At 59.6% G+C, this 12,896-nt stretch overlaps 1 non-coding gene across 1 annotated transcript; it reads right to left on the bottom strand.

Moving 5' to 3' along the window:
* Positions 1-3,146: 3,146 nt before the first annotated feature.
* On the bottom strand, positions 3,147-3,219 carry TRNAF-GAA (transfer RNA phenylalanine (anticodon GAA)). The gene has a single exon. It is a non-coding gene; the product is annotated as a tRNA-Phe (tRNA).
* Positions 3,220-12,896: the final 9,677 nt, after the last annotated feature.

Genomic DNA, 12,896 nt, shown 5'->3' with positions numbered 1-12,896 from the left:
CCAAAATGTCTCTCTCCAAGGTCCCGTGAGTGCCCATCTCTTCACCTCGGGGTTCCCCAGCTGCTCTTTCCCCCAGGTCCTGCCTGGGCCACACTGGTCCCACGCAGAGAGGCCACAACAGAGCTGCTGTGTTTGGTGAGCCCTGGGCTGTGGCCTCACAGAAGTTAGCCCTATGGTGGCCGCAGTACCCTGGACACCCTGGCCACCCCCAGGGGGTATCACGGCCCGTTGATCACCTCCCACAGTGGTTAGGAGGCAGCTCTGCTCCTACTGCCCTGGCACAGGTTGCAGGTGCTGGGGCACACGTGGCTGGGATTGCCCCTTTTCTGGTTCTGCCAGGACTCCAAACTCCGTGCACTGTTCCTGCTGCCTTGGGCCCTCACAGACCCTGAGCACTCCTGTCACAGCCCCAGAACTGCCTCCTTCCTGGGCAGGGGCTGTAAGGCCCCACGGCAGCCCTGGGACCCCGTCCTCCTGCTGTGGTCTAGCCCCCTCCCCTGCCCTCCTGCTGCTTCGCCAGGGGTGAGAGTGAGGGTTTGTGTCGGGGCAGTACCTGTGTGCAGGTGCAGGGGGGTGGAGGGACCTTTCCCTCAGCGCTGTGACAGGCAGAGGATGGAGAGCCCAGGGGCAGGATGAAAGGATCCCCAAGAGATGTGGACTTGTGCCCAAAGCCATCACCCAGCCCCTGGCCTGGAGAAGGGCCTGTCTGGGAGGATGCTCACATGGGCACGTTTCCTCAGCAGACGGCTTTTTGTGTCCCTCCCCTAAAGCAGGCACTGCGGGGATCTGAACCAAGGTTCTCTCACTTTTGTCTGGGGCTTTCACCCTAGAAGAGCAACTTCTCACACTGGAGTCGGGTGGGGACAAGGGTTTGGCACTTGTGCAGGAACCTGGAGCCCAAACTGCCCTCCCTGGTCCTGCTCGTGGGTATCCACAGCCCTCTGGCTCTTCCCCAACAGGCTCCTCTGCTGCTGTCTGCAAGGTGTGTTGGTGTCCATGGCAGGGCTCCCTGCGGGAAGCAGCCACAGCTCGTTAGCACTGCAAACAGCAGGATCCATAACCAGAGCAGAAGAGGGGAGGAGGCGGCTGTTGCCATCAGCCTCTCCCACAGCAGTGTTGCCCCATTCCCTGCTGGGAGCTCCTCCAGCCCTGGGGTGACCCTGGGGGGCCCAGGGGGAGCCCAGGCTCACACACCCCTCTGCCCTGGTCCCGAGAGCTTTCCTGCTGGCAGCCCCCGGTCCCAAGCCAGCCCCTCCATCCCCAGCCCTGGGCCCATCTCTCCCTGTGGAGATGCAGGGCTGGAGCCTGCCCCGGTGGGGGTTTCCCATGGGATGGAGGCTGTGTTTGCAGTGCCCATGTGTGTCACCCATCCTCTTGGGGGGTCTCGCCCTGGAAACACTGCTTTCCCATGGACTTCCCACAGCCGTGCTCTGCCCAGCGTGGGGCAGCAGTGCAGAGGGTTGGGGTCTCACTGTCACGCCCTCAGGTAGGTCCTCGGGAGCTGCAAGAGCAAGGCCAGACCTGGGGCCAGTTGATTCTGCCTTGCTCCAGAGCACAGACCCAGCCTGCAGGGCCGGATTGTTCAGGCCCCAAAATGCAGTGAAACAGGGTCTCTCTGCTCAGGTGTGCAGAAGACAGCACTTGAGCCCTCCTGAGATGGGGGAAGTCCAGACTGCCTCTCCACTGGGGCCTGATCCTGGCACAGGGCTGTACTACAGAGCACTGCCCCTCCACGTCTCTGCAGGGCAATGGGGCAGAAGCAGGCTCTTGCTGCAGGCGCTGCTCCCACGCTCTGGCCCACCCTGGGGTGTTTTGATGGAGAGGAGCAAAGCCCTTCCCTTGAGCCTCCCCTGCCCCCCAGGGCTACAGCCCTCTGTGTCACATCTGTCTCCAACTGCACAGCAGGAGCCGAGCAACAGGCTGAGGGAAATGCCCTCCCTGGGCTGAGGTGCCCCCAGGCTCTGATGGCAGCCCAGGGCATGCGGTGGAGGGGACACAGGAGCAGAAAGCTCATAGCCCCTCATCCAGGTGCTGGGCCTCCCCCTGCACCCCTCTGCCCCCCAGCATCCCTGCAGGTGGGGGGAAGGGCAAGCTTCCCTCTCCCTGGGGCTAAGGGTGTCTGTGGCAGGGGGGGTGAGCATGGTCAGCTGTTAACTGAAAGGCCGACGGTTTGGCCACACGCAGGGGTGGTGTCCTCGTGGTGCTACAGCTGGGGCAATTGTGTCGCCCAGTGCCATAGAGTTGTTCCCCAGTGAGCCCCTGCCTGGCAGAGAGGGCTTGGGGGAATCAAAACCAGACCGCAGTCACCGTGAACTTCTGGAGTGGTGGAGTGGAGGAGGTAAGGGGATGAGCTGGTCATCCAGTCTGCTTTGCACACATGGCCCCAGGGCCCATCCTTCTCGGTGACTCTCCTGTTCTTGCTCAGGAACAACCTAGAAGGACTCTTTTGGAGCAGTGAGAGTCCTACAGGCACTGTCCCTGCGGCCAAGCATTTTCAAGCTCATGCTCAAAGCTGGCCAGACAGTAACCTTGCTTGGACAGAGAGTCTCTCCCTCTCCCAGTCCTCTCACTTGCACTCAGTCACGAAAAAAGCCAAACTCCTCCGGAGGTGCTGGACAGCTGGAGGGCACCAGCTGAATGATCCTCAGCACGGCTTTGTCAGCTGTCCTGGGCACATGAGAGGTCTTACTGGGACAGAGCTCCCTCCGGAGGGAGGATGCCGCCATTGAGGCCTCAGCTCCAGGGAGTGCGTCTCCCTGGGACTGCGGGGATGGTGGCCTCCGGTCTGGGAAATGGGGTCCAGGTGAAGGAGGTGTGTGAGGATGGCACCAGTCTGTGCACCACTGAGAATGACAAAGAGGAGAGAGACGGGGTCTTTGCAGAGACCCTGCAGAGGAGAGATCTCGATCCCTGTGGAGCAGGGAAGGAGGGACAGCTGGAGACCACCCCGGAGGAGCACTGAAGGGAGAGTCCTGACCTGGGAGGGGCTGGGGACTGTTGGTGCTGGAGGAAGGCTCCTTCTAAGCCACAGATCTACAGCTACAGAGCTGCGATGATGCTCTGGCAAGAGGTGAAGGAGCAAGCAGGGCTGGGGCAGGCTGGAAGAAGGCAAATGGGCTTTGCAAAGATGTAAGAGAGAAAATGATTGCTGAAGCCTGGGGTTGAAGCAGGGACCTTGAGATCTTCAGTCTAACGCTCTCCCAGCTGAGCTACTTCAGCCCTGCCTTGCCCCCCCAGCCCTTGTCCCTGTGGCAGCGGTGCCAGGCCACAGGCTGACACACAGGAGGAGGCTCCTCAGGGAGGTTCCCAGGGAAAAGCTGTGCCCAGCCTCAGGCAGAGGGGACCTGGCCCCTCCCTGCCTCCGAGGCCCCGTGGGCTCCAGCTTTGGTGGAGGCCAGCTCGCACTGGCTGTGCCAAGATGTGCCGGGGCCTTGTACAAATGTGACAGTGGCAAAGGTAAGTGGGCAGGCCAGGCATGGGCAGCTGCAAAGGCTAAAGGTGGAAGAACTGTGGGACAGGCGGAAGACCTTATCTCCTTCCCCATGGAAGGCCTCCCTCCCACCACCCTTTTTTCCCCAGCTCAACTTCACCCCTTTGTTCCCAACTCTTCTGCCCCTGAGCAGTGCAGGGGGATGGGGAATGGAGGCTGTGGTCAGTCCAGAACAGTTCCTCTCTGTGGCTCCTTCCTTCTCACACTTTTCCCATGGGGTCCGTCTTGTGGGCTACAGTCCTTTGAGATGAACTTGCTCCAGCATGGGCTCTCCTCAAGCCACCATTCTTGCAGGAAATATCCTACGTCTCCAGGGTTGGGTCCTCCACAGACTGCAGGGCTTACCTTCTCCACCGTGCTCTCTGCCATGGGCTGCAGGGAACCTGCTCTGGTGCCTGAAGCACCTCCTTCTTCACCAACCGTGGTGCCTGCAGGGCTGTTTCTCCCACTATTGTTTCCCTCACTCCTCTCCCACTTTGGCAGTTGTGACCTTTCTTAAATACACTTTCACAGAGGTTCCACCATCCTCGTTGATGGCCTCAGCTTTGGCCAGCGATGGGTCTGTTTGGAGCTGGCTGGAAGCAGCTCTGCTTGGCATGGAGACATCCCCTGGTCTCTTCTCACAGAGACCACCCCTGCAGCCCCCCCGCTACCAAAACCTGCACCTGGACACCAAGACAGAGTGTAAAGCTTTGCCTTGCTAAATGACGTCCCCTTCTCTTCCCTCATGCACAAATACAGTTTACTCGCTGGGGAGGCAGAGAGAGAAACAGAGAAGGCCTTGATGCTGTGCAAACCCAGTTCAGCACTAGCTACAACACTGGGGTGTTGTCAACACTGTTTTGGTCACAAATCCCAAACATAGCAGCATACGGGCTGATATGAAGAAAATTATAGAATCATAGAATCATTGAATCGTTAAGGTTGGAAAAGACCCTCAAGATCATCAAGTCCAACTGTTAACCCAGCACTGCCAAGGCCACCACTAAACCATGTCCTCAAGTACCACGTCTACGCGTCTTTTGAATACCTCCAGGGATGGAGACTCAACCACTTCCCTGGGCAGCCTGTTCCAGTGCCTGGCAGCCCTTTCGGGGAAGAAGTTTTCCCTAATATCCAACCTAAACTTCCCCTGGCACAGCTTGAGGCCGTTTCCTCTTGTTCTATCGCTTGGTACTTGGGAGAAGAGACCGACCCTCACCTCGCTACAGCCTCCTTTCAGGTAGTTGTAGAGACCAATGAGGTCTCCCCTCAGCCTCCTCTTTTCCAAAATAAACAACCCCAGCTCCCTCAGCCGCTCTTCACCAGACTTGTTCTCTAGACCCTTCACCAACTTGGCGCCCTTCTTTGGACACGCTCTAGCACCTCGATGTCCTTCTTGGAGTGAGGGGCCCAACACTGAACACAGTACTCGAGGTGCAGCGTCACCAGCACCAAGTACAGGGGCACCATCACCTCCCTGGTCCTGCTGGCCACGCTATGCCTGATACAAGCCAGGATGCCATTGGCCCTCTTGGCCACCTGAGCACCCTGCTGGCTCATGTTCAGGCAGCTGTCAACCAACACCCCCAGGTCCTTGTCTGCCAGGCAGCTCCCAGCCGCTCCTCCCCAAGCCTGTAGCGCTGCATGGGGTTGTTGTGAGCCAAGTGCAGGACCCGGCCCTGAGCCTTGTTGAATCTCATACAGTTGGCCTGGGCCCATCGCTCCAGCCTGGCCAGGGCCCTCTGTAGGGCCTTCCTGCCCTCCAGCAGATCAACACTCCCGCCCAGCTTGGTGTCATCTGCAGACTTACTGAGGGTGCACTCAACCCCCTCATCCAGATCATCAATGAAGATATCGAAGATAATGAACACTGAAGATTATTGAATATAATGAACGCTGTCCACCCTGGAGGGAAATTATCGGCGAAGTCCCACAAGGCCTGATGCTGGCACACGTCCTTCAGTCCCCCTCACACAACCCTGCCACTCCTCTGAGTGTTTGGTGGTGTCAAATACGCAGATGGGTCCAAAGAAAGGTAAACGAATTGACAGGAAAAGGTTCCCCAGCTCCTTACTGCATTGGTACAGACACTTCTAGGCCACAAGTCCTGTAACCTCTGGCTGTTGCAAAACAGGGAAAGGCTGACTGCATGGGGTTTACACGGCAAGGTTTGGAGAGGGGCCAGGGCTGCAGCGGTGGCTTCTATGAGAAGAGACGAGGGGCTGCCCCTGTGTTGGACAGAGCAAGTTCCAGCCAGCTGCAAGACAGATGCATTGCTGCCGAAACCTGGATCCATCGCTGACCAAAGCTGAATCCATCAGCAAAGCTGGTGGTGCTTTCATGATAACATAATTAAAAAAGCTTAAAAACCTGTGCGCAACAAGAGCTGGGAGACAGGAGTGAGAAAATGTGAGAGGAACAGCCTGCAAACACCAAGGCTGAGGGCTGGTGCCGATGCTTGATCCTGACACCAAGCACCGTTCTGCATGCTTAGGCAAAAGACCCAAACCTGTCCCGAGCTGGAGGCGCCATGGGCATAGCTGGGGCTATGTGTGCTGGAGCAGGGGGAGGTGGGAGGCAGGAGGGTCTCAGGCAGCGGGGGAGCACAGCTGCGCATGCAGGGCACGATGCTCAGTGCAGACTGAGAAGAAGGAAGGGTCAGGCTGAGAGCGGGGCAAAGGGTCCATCTGGGAAGGAGGAGGAAGAGACAACAGAAGTTGTTTCTGCAGTGGAGCCTGGGCAGGCAGGAGGGTGGCTCCCCTCCCCAGCATTGCCTGTCCTCCTGCTCCCACGAGCACCCAGGAAGCAGGGTTTTCCTGGCCAGCCTCGTGGGATGGAGAGCAGCAGCCTCTGGAGTCAGGGCCCCGCCCTGCTCCCCTCCCACCCAAGGGCAGGTCTGGCCCCTGGGAAATTGTTTCAAGATGGCATGTGGTTGGCTGAAGGAGAAAGGACTCCTCCAATGTTTCTCCTGCTCTTCAAAGGCAAGAGACTGTCCTGCCTCTCATGGCGTGTCAGCACCAAGACACTTTTCCCTGAGGGTCGATGCATGTTGAGGCCAAGGCCCCATCCCTGAGCCAAGAGTGGCTGATCAGCAGCACTGGGGACATGCCGTGGGCTTGGGCACAAGGGCCAGTGTCCCAGCACAGACAGCTCTGAAGCTCCAGCAGCAGCAGCAGCAGCTCCAAGACCACGTGGCCTGAACAGCTTGTGAGCACCAGAGCCCTGGGAGAAAAGCTGCCTCTGGGACTGGAGGGAGAGACCCAGGGAGTGTCAGCCCTGACAGCACACTCCCCTTTTCCCTTCCCTCCCCTCCCCTTCCCTGTGGACAACAATGAGCTTTGCAGACTGGTGTGGACTTTCCGTGAGCGGTTGTGAGATCAGCCGTTAGCAGTGTGAGGGCTTTGGAGAGGCAGGAGAAGCACAGCCCAGAGGCAAGGACTGAGTTTTAGCCCAGCTGCCACGGACCTCTCTCCCAAGGGGAGGCTGCAACGATTCAGGACAGCATTTCCATCATGTGCCCCTGTCTTTCCCCAACCCTCCTCCTCCCCTAAGAAGCTCTGGCCCTCTTGGCCACTTCCAGCCCCCCAAATCCCCTCAGAGCAGGCCTCTGGGCTGGAGGGAGCAGCCCTGCCTGTGCCTTTTTGTGGAGATACCAACTGCAGCTGGTGCAGAACCTCACTTCTAGACACCAGAGAAGTCCCACGGAGGCTCAGTGCCAGGGAGCCGGCTTCTCCCACTCCCATGGTGATGGAGCTGGGCCACACATCCCGGGGGGATTCTCTGCAGTAGCCGCTGGCCCCAACATGCCTTCCTGGCCTGTGCTGGGGGGGTGTCCCAGAGAAGGGTGTGGGCTGGGGGTCTGGGAAGGCGCATGGGCCCAGCATGGGGCTCTGAAATCTCCGGTGAAGCCAGGAGTGCTGAGTCCATGGGGCAGGGAACCACCGCCCCTCCCAGAGCGGGGCAAAGGACCCAGGGATTCGGACTGCCTGTGCGCGCTCCTCTCCTGCCCCGACACCCAGTTGTGCTGTTTGAGGGATGGTGCTTACTAAAGCCCCAGTAAGAACCTGTTTCCCACTGTGCCTCCAAAACAGCAGGTGCCCCAAGGGCTGGCACCGTCTGCCCCTTGCCTCGCCAGCCTCGTGGGGGGACACTCCAGCTTGCCCTAATCTGCTCGTATCTGGCGGCACATGCTGGGTGGGAAGGGGATCTCCTTTGCAGAGACACCCCAGGCATCTGGGCTCCCTCAGACGCTCTGCTCATTGCGGTGGTGCATCCAGGAAGGACCCAGGTGTCTGGGCACTGGCAGAGGAGAGGGGACATGGACACGGACACACCCACACACGCAGAGCAGAGCTTTGCTGAAGGGGTTTATTGATCATGAGAGGGAAATGGCCCAGGGCTCCCAGGGGATCAGGTGGGGTCATCCAGGGATGATCATCTCCTCATGCCGCTGGAGGGGGACAGGACAGGGGGGTCACCACCGGTTCCGGTCCTGAAAGACAGAGCCCAGAATGAGACCCGCAATGTCCGCTGGAACATGAGAGGAGCCTTGTCCCCACCATCTCTCTCTGCAGAGAGCTGGGGAAAGAGAAGGGAGTTGGAGCCCTCAATATCCCCAGGACAGGACTTGGCTCTCCTGAGATCCATATGGCACCCAGAGCCCCTTGCCCAGTGTGTCATTACCCCGGGATGTCCCTAAACCTCCCAGAACCCTGCCCAGCCCTCACAATGACCCTGGGGGTCTCTATGGCACCAGAGCCCCTGCCTGGCCTGCACAGCAACACTCTGGGTCTGCAGAGCCCCACGGGGTGCAAGGAAAGGCATGGGGGTGGCTCTGTCCAGCTCACCCTGGGACATGGATCATGGACAGTCCCGTCTCTTTCCCTCTCGCAGGGAGAAAGCAACGGAGTCCGTGGGGAAGATGCGCTCAGGGATCCCCTGAGGCCCAGGATGCTTTGTGGGGCTGGAGGTGCCCTGATGCTGCTCACCTAGACATCAACGGCTACAGGCACTGCTCTCCGGTGCAGAAGCGCCCTCAACAGCTCAGGCGGAAGGGCCTGGGGAGAAAGAGAGGGTTAGGGACTCGCTTGGGGGCACTGGGGTGTACTGGGAGGCAGGGGAAAGCAACGGGGTCCTTGGGGAAGGTGAGTCAGGGATAGGATGCTTTGTGGGGCTGGGCATGCCCTGAAGCTGCTCACCTGGACATCAGCGGCTACAGGCAATGCTCTCGGGTCAACAGCTCAGGCTCAGGGATCTGCCCCAGGATGCTTTGTGGGGCTGGGCATGCCCTGAAGCTGCTCACCTGGACATCAGCGGCTACAGGCAATGCTCTCCGTTGCAGACGCGCCCTCAACAGCTCAGGCGCAGGGGCCTGGGGAGAAAGAGAGGGTTAGGGACTCGCTTGGGGGCACTGGGGTGTACTGGGAGGCAGGGGAAAGCAACGGGGTCCTTGGGGAAGGTGAGTCAGGGATCCCCCCGGGGCCCAGGATGCTTTGTGGGGCTGGGCATGCCCTGAAGCTGCTCACCTGGACATCAGCGGCTACAGGCAATGCTCTCCGTTGCAGACGCGCCCTCAACAGCTCAGGCGGAAGGGCCTGGGGGGGAAGAGAGGGTTAGGGACTCGCTTGGGGGCACTGGGGTGTACTGGGAGGCAGGGGAAAGCAACGGGGTCCTTGGGGAAGGTGAGTCAGGGATCCCCCTGGGGCCCAGGATGCTTTGTGGGGCTGGGCATGCCCTGAAGCTGCTCACCTGGACATCAGCGGCTACAGGCAATGCTCTCCGTTGCAGACGCGCCCTCAACAGCTCAGGCGCAGGGGCCTGGGGAGAAAGAGAGGGTTAGGTGCCTCCATGGAAAAATGGGGTACATGAATTTGTATGATGGTGCACAGAAAGCAGTGGGGTCCTGGGGAGGGCGTGTACTGCGATGCCCTGGAGTGCCATGGCCATGGAAGGTCAGGGTCTGGGCCAGCAGAACTCCTGGTACCCACCTCAGCCTCCAGTAGTCCCTCGACTTCATCCCCCACCTGTAGAGAGATCATGAGACCTCACTGGTCACTGGGCCGTCCCCAGTGCCAGCAAAGGATGGGAGGACCAAACTGCCCTCCAGTTCCTCCAGGGAGGAGATGTCTGAGGGGACCAAAAGGATGGGATGGGGAGCCCCAAAAGGGAGGGATGTGGGGGCAGCAAGACAAGAAAGCGGTGGGGGCCCTCCCAGGAGTTTGCAGTGGCCCCTGCCAGGGAGGGGACAGGTCCAACCATTCACTGAGGAACTTGGGCTCTGGGCACAAGAAGATTAATTGTGGGCAAAGTGGAGGGAACAGGTGGAATTGTGCGAGGCAGAAAGCTGCATTGCCCGGGGCTGGAGATGCAGGGGAGCCTGGAGGAGCTCCTTGCTTGGGAAAGGGAGAGGCCAAGTCACGGGGTTTCGTGCCCACCACTACGATTCCATTCTGCAGGAGAGCTGATGTCCTGCAGCCAAGAGCTGTCCCCAGACTTGAGCCCCTCCCCGTGGCACTGAGGACTCACCTGAGCATCTGCCGGGGTGCACAGCAGGATGGTGAAGAGCAGGGCCACGCTGAGCACTGCGACCTTCATCTTCCTCTGCAGTGTGGTGAGTCCTGGGTGAAGGTGCAGAAGGTGACGGGCAGATTTATCCCTCCCAGGACTCCTCCTTGCCCCTCCCTGCCCCGAGAGCCCCCAGGGCAAAGCCAGGCTTGGCAGAGACACCAGCCCTGGCAACAAGCCCAACAGAGGCACAGAGTCGCCCCCACCTCGGCACTGATCCAGACACCTTCCCCGGCATCAGTCCAGCTTCCTGCCTGGGCCAGCTGCACAGGCAAGGGCCCAGGCATCTGCAGGTGGCGAGGGGGGTGGGCACTGCGCCTCTGACTGCTGGAAACCCTACGGTGACGACCCACTGCTCCAACACAAAGCCACCCTCCAACAGCCCCCCAAAGCCAGATGCCCCCACCTCCCAGCGCCCATCAGCTCCCAGCACTGCCATCTCCCAGTGCTGCTCGCCTCCCAGGCCAGTCTTTCCTTCTGGGACTCCCCTGAGATGACGCCAGCCTCAAACCAGGGGTCCCTAAGCAGGATTGTCTCTGAGCCCTCTCCAGCCCCTTGGGTACAGAGGGGGCTGGGACTGACCCCTCTTCTTGGGCCACCAGGGACCCTGGGATTAGGGAATACTGGAAGGTGGGAGGACAACCTGGGGCATGGGCAATGGGCACTGCTGTGTGACTGGGCTCTTCAGACACTGGAGGCACTGGCAGTGGGGAGCACTGGTGAATACTGGGCAGCGGGAGACGAGGGCTTGGCTTGGGGGAAGTGCTGGGGTGGTGGCAGTGCCCAGCCTCAGCCCACCCCATTTCCCCTGCACTGCAGGCCCCAAACTGGTGCAGTCCCCAGCCACGGCCTCCCCAAAGCGGAGAACGGAGGGGAATATCCCCTGCCCTGGCCCTCATCCTGCCACCGCCTGGGGCCACCGTGCCCTCCCAGACAACATGGGTCCCACTCTGCAGAGTTGCCCCCAGACAGGGGGTCCCAGTGACCCCATCCCCAACAAGGCTCTGGCTTCAGCCCTGTCCCTGCCGGGGTCTTGGCCACAGCTCACCAAAGGCCCTTGTGCCAACAAAGTGTCCCTTCAATGCCTTCATCCTTGGTCCAGGCCAGCGCTGTCCCTGAGCAGGATGTGGCCATTCAGAGGGACACGATGAAGCGGGTGCTTGTCCCCAGGCAGCCACTCGGAGCTAATTGAGGGGACAGAGCTCCCCTGGCCTGGGGAGGGATGTTTGTCCCCGCAGCATCTCTGATAAGCTTTGTTTGCCCAGGGCCCCTGGCACAAGGAACCTGTTTGGCAAGACTGGTGCTTCAGGAGAGTGCCCAATTAGGGGGAGTCTGGAGGGGTTAAAGCAGCCTGGACGCCTGGGCTCCCTCCAGCCCTGGCAGCAGGCAGAGCCCACAGAGGAGGGCAGTGCTGGGGGAAGTGGTGAGGAGCAGGTCCCGGGGCACTGCGCACGCTGGAGCCCAGAAGCGGGGGCAGTCCCGGGGGAGCAGCCTGACACCCGGGGTGTTGCTCTCCTTCGGGAAAGCCTGGTGGCAGGGGAGTCCTGCGGGAGCGGGGCTTAGAGCAGCCTGGGCGATGGAGCTGTCTCCCTAGGGGCACTGCCTCCCTTTCCCTCTCCCCCGCTGCCTGCCCTGCAGCTATCCCTGCCTTTCCCAGGTGGTTTCCTTCACAGCACCCCCGGCCCAAACATCACCATCCTGGGGGCCCTGGGCAGCATCCTCTGGCCAGTGTGGGGCAAGGGCAGCGTGGGATTGTACGCAAGTGGTTCAGCTCTCCGCGCTGAGTGGGGAGAGCTGCTGGGTGAAGCTGCTGGCCTGGCTCGCACAAGCCAAGCAAGCTCTTTTCCAGCAATCTGGCATCGATGCACCCATTCTTTCCAGTCAGGACACTCACGCGATCTGCCATCGCTGCTCTCTTCAAGGCTGCAGGTGCCCCAAACAGCAGAGGGAACAGCTGGTACCTCTGTTAGCAGGGACACGCTCCTAATGAAGACAGGCCTATTTTGGATCAAGAAGCGCAGGCCCCCCTGTTTTGCCTCCTTGTAGATGCCCACAACTCTCAGAAGAGATAGACAACAGGGCAGGTATTCATTCATTTCTGCATAATGAGAAGACCAGCCTTTTCACTGGCGGTGTGAGTTAGCACTGGGAGGAGACAGGGCCAGTAAGGTCTCCGTCAGGAGATGCAGCACGCATTTACATAAAAATGATGAGAGGGCTGGAACACCTCTGCTATGAGGAAAGGCTGAAAGAGCTGGGGCTGTTCAGCCTGGAGAAGAGGAGGCTGCGGGGAGACCTGATTGCGGCCTTTCAGTACTTCAAGGGGGCTTATAAGAAAGATGGGGAGAGACTTTTTAGCAGGGCCTGTAGCGATAGGACAAGGGGTAATGGTTTTAAACTAAAAGAGGGGAGATTCAGACTAGATAGAGGGAAGAAAATTTTTACGATGAGAGTGGTGAAACACTGGAACGGGTTGCCCAGAGAGGTGGTAGCTGCCCCATCCTTGGAAACATTCAAGGCCAGGCTGGATGGGGCTCTGAGCAACCTGATGGAGTTGTAGATGTCCCTGCCATTGCAGGGGGATGGACTAGATGACCTTTAAAGGTCCCTTCCATCCCAAAGCATTCTATGATTCTACGATACATGTCTCTCTCAGCACGTGATTCAAGCTACCACGCTGTGCTTCCCAGTCGCCATTCACTTCCAAAACCATCCAGCAGTCCACCTCACGTGTCTGAGAGTAAATCAGTGCTCTGCTTTAGCCCTCTGTCTCTGAGGGGGTGAGGGTAATTCATTTTTAGGAGACACAGGCTGGGAATCAAAGGCTGGTGGTAAAAGTCTGGTTTAGGTTCTGAAGTCA

This window comes from Nipponia nippon, unplaced genomic scaffold (assembly GCF_047370975.1).
Source record: "Nipponia nippon isolate SJK-2023a ecotype South Korea unplaced genomic scaffold, ASM4737097v1 scaffold_113, whole genome shotgun sequence".
NCBI lineage: Eukaryota > Metazoa > Chordata > Aves > Pelecaniformes > Threskiornithidae > Nipponia > Nipponia nippon.
The sequence above is the reverse complement of the archived record's forward strand: the minus strand, read 5'-3'. Positions and strand labels throughout refer to the sequence as shown.